The sequence below is a fragment of the Callospermophilus lateralis genome, unplaced genomic scaffold (genome assembly GCF_048772815.1).
Source record: "Callospermophilus lateralis isolate mCalLat2 unplaced genomic scaffold, mCalLat2.hap1 Scaffold_82, whole genome shotgun sequence".
Lineage (NCBI taxonomy): Eukaryota > Metazoa > Chordata > Mammalia > Rodentia > Sciuridae > Callospermophilus > Callospermophilus lateralis.
This window is the reverse complement of record NW_027516260.1, coordinates 7,122,501-7,125,960: the sequence shown is the minus strand read 5'-3', so window position 1 is coordinate 7,125,960 and position 3,460 is coordinate 7,122,501. Positions and strand designations below refer to the sequence as shown.

The following is a 3,460-nucleotide window of genomic DNA, read 5'->3' as shown; positions in this document are numbered from 1 at the left end:
CTGGTTTGATGTGAGAACAAGTAGCATCCTCCTGAGCAGAGCAAATCAGTCTTGCCACATGTAGACACGTGCTCACTGGGTCCCCCTAGGCAAATGCGGGTTGTGGCTGAGACACAGAAGCTTGCTCGGGACACCTATCACCTGAAATACACCTGCCACAGTGCAGGTGCCACTACATGGCTCAGGAACAATCAATCGATGTCTCTACCTCCAGGGGGCTCAGGATGCAGGCGGCTTCCCATGGACCTAGACATAAGTTCAATGTCACTAACGTCCTTCATGAGGCACTCTTCACCAAGGGCCTGCCACATAGAGACACTGTATAGATTTTACCCCTGGTTCTCACAAAAACTCCACAAGGGAGGGCAGAAAAATGGGACTCAGAGGAGTAGGGAGACAGGAAGCCAGGTCTCACATCACCCAGGGGCACAGGGCTGTCCCACTACAAGACCTGGCCAATCTTTGCACAGCACCTGCTGTGGCTACAGCCTAGGCCAAGGCCACAGACTCAGGCACATGTGGGACCACACCAATAGTCCCCATGAATACGTGCACAGCTGTGGCTGCAGCTCACACAGGCCAGGGGCCCCATGGGAAAGGTGCCAGGGAGGCCCTACCAGGCCCGAGGCAGGGTTCTGACCCCAGCCACTCCCAGAACCAGGACGCACAGCGGTTGTCCTTTATACCCAGCAAAAGCACCTATTTGTTGGAGTATGCAAAGGTTTCTCAAGTTACAATGCGGTTCTGTTCCGATATGCCTGAAAGTTTTTATAAGTTGAAAATGCCCTACGTGTAAATTCCTCAAATACACCTAACCCACCACCACGCCTCACAATTAGCCTCGCCTACCACAAATGTCCTCTGAGTATTTATATGAGCCTACTGTTGGGCTAAATCGTCCAACACAAATTCTATTTGATAATCAAGTGCTGAGTAGCTTGGGTAACTTACTGACCATCATGCTTGAGGAGGAGACGCAGACTGGTGACCTGGGGACACTGTGACACACAGTGCAAAGTTGAAGACTCTTATGTTGAGCATTGTAAGTTGGGGACTGTCTGATAAAAGCATTTAAAAGATGCCTCAATTTTTTAATCTCTCACTTTGATATGTCTTTTTTAATACACTGGGGGGCTCAGAATCTGGAGAAGTCAATCTCTCTCATCTCTGGATCTTGCAGGGATCCCCAGAGGTGGCAAGGAATATGAAGCCCTGTCAGCTATGCCTGCTGCCCCATGTCATTCAGCAGTTCTGGGCCCTGCTCCCCAGTGGGCTGGTCCCATGGGAGGATATGACCCCTAGCATGGGCAAGCCTTGTATCCCACACTGACCACATAGAGGTACTGGACTGTGGGTACCTGGTGCCTCCAGGGACCCAGCCCAGGAATGCCTGTGGGGTCCCTGTGGTCTGGGGAGGGGTAGCCTTATATATTGTCTCCTGTGCTCCTGGAAAGGGAGGAGACTGAGTAACTGCCATGACCCTCCCTTGGCTGCAAAGGCAGGGGCTTCAGCACCCTGTGTTACACCTTCCAGAGAGGGGACAGCACACCAGAGGGAGACGAGGCCTCTCCAGGGCACCTTCAGATGGGGCAGAGCAGGTGTCAAGCCCAGTGCCCCCTGCTGTCCCCTGCCATGGACCTTGCAGCCACCAGGACACAGGCGTGGTTACCTGCCACTGCACACATACACTCCAAGGCCAGGAGCAGTCAACGAGTACTCGCCCATTCTCCCTTCACTGGGCTTTGGCAAATACTGTCCAGAGCCAGAAGCCTTCCTCTAGTGTCACAGCCTGTGGAGCTGCCTGGGACTAGAACCCAGGATGCAGACACACCTCCAGGAGAAGTTTGCTCATGGCACTTCTCAAACAGATTGTGTCAATTGAGCACTTATGTGGCAAAGCCTTGTGTAAGACAGCCTTGAACCAAACATGGGGACCACAAGGGCCGCCCTTACTGCTGCCCTGAGCTTGCCCAGCACCTTCGAAGAATACAGAACCCCTTCAAGCAGGACCCTGCAGGGTCTAGGACCCCAGATCAGAGCAGGGACCCAACTCACACAGAGGCTCCTGTTTGCTGGGTGTGTAACAGGCGTCTGAGTCCGAATTTGGGCAGCTACACAGTGGCAACATCACAAGGCAGAGCTGGGGAGATGAGGTGGGCAGAGGACCCTAGCATGCAGGTGGGCACGCAGGCCACTGTTCTGATGGAGTAGGGGCTACTGCTGTTACTGACAGTAGTCCCTCCACCACTTCATCTTATGGGGTGTGTGGGAGGCTATGGCCCACAGAGGGGATTGGTACCAAGGTCACGTGGCTGCAAGTGCTATACACGGAATACTGCACAATTTTGGGTGAAGACACGGGCACCGCACATTTAACACAACCAGCATAGGCCCACAGGGCTTACAGGTCCTCCTAGGCCTGCACCTGCCCCCAAGACCCCAAGATGCCCTCCCAAGAGTCTCCTTCTGGGGAGAAGCACCCACACTGCTCCACAGGGGCTGGAGCCATGAACTCACCGGTGTAGACAAAGCACCCAGGAGAGCCTTTGCAGAACTGCTTGGACTTGTAGGAGAGGGTGTCTTCAACAACTCCAGGGATGTGCCGCGGCGGGGTCTGCACCCGGATGGCACGGGGCAGAAACCACACAGGAACAGGCGTTCAGTGGCGCTGGCCCTGAGAGGCGAACAATTGCCAGTTGGATATAATTACCAAAATGACCACAAATTGGACCGTCGTCTTGGAATGCTCCCTCCTAGCTGTCACCCAGAGAGTTGGGGCCTATGGTTCTTTAAGAAAAATATCTGCAAACGATCCCGGGTTTAGTTTGCAGGAAAGGCCACAGGGCATCATTCATAGGAAAATTGCCACCACATGTCTTCTCAGACCTGCCTCCAGTAATTCCAGCACTAATTGTTCCCGGACACTACGGCAGGCTTAAAACCCCAGAGCTGCAGAGTGAGGGGCACCCGTACCCACCCACAGGAGAAGCCCCCTCCACAGGAGGAACCCCCCACCAAAGGGAACTTCGCCGTAGGTGCCTGGCTTCCACCCACCCCTGGCGGCCAGCAGGGAAGTCGGCAGAGGCAGCGACAGCCCAAAGGCTTACCTCACTCCACACCAACATAGTTCCGAACACAACTTGTAGACCGTCAAAAAAGTTGTCTCCGATTATGATCACGGTGCCCCCCCCCCCCGTGGTCCAGCCTTCACTAGGACTGATGGCCTTGATGCACAGAGTGGCTGCTCGCACAAGACAGAGAATAGAGACCTCAGCACCCTGACCGGCCACGCCAGCTGCCGCTGGCCGCGAGTCCTGCCAGCCCGCCATGGGAGGAAAGGCGGGCCTTCCTCCAGGCGGCTCACAAAGGGCAATTGTAGATCAGCATGCTGATGTGTTTAAAGTAAACTATTAAATGTTTTATAAAGCAAAGGCCGAGCTGAAGAATACTAGTGAGCAAG

At 54.4% G+C, this 3,460-nt stretch overlaps 1 pseudogene; it reads right to left on the bottom strand.

Annotated features, from left to right (window-relative positions):
- Window positions 1–2,321: 2,321 nt before the first annotated feature.
- Window positions 2,322–3,460, bottom strand: part of LOC143641007 (transcription factor COE3-like) — a 79,997-nt pseudogene continuing 78,858 nt past the window's right edge.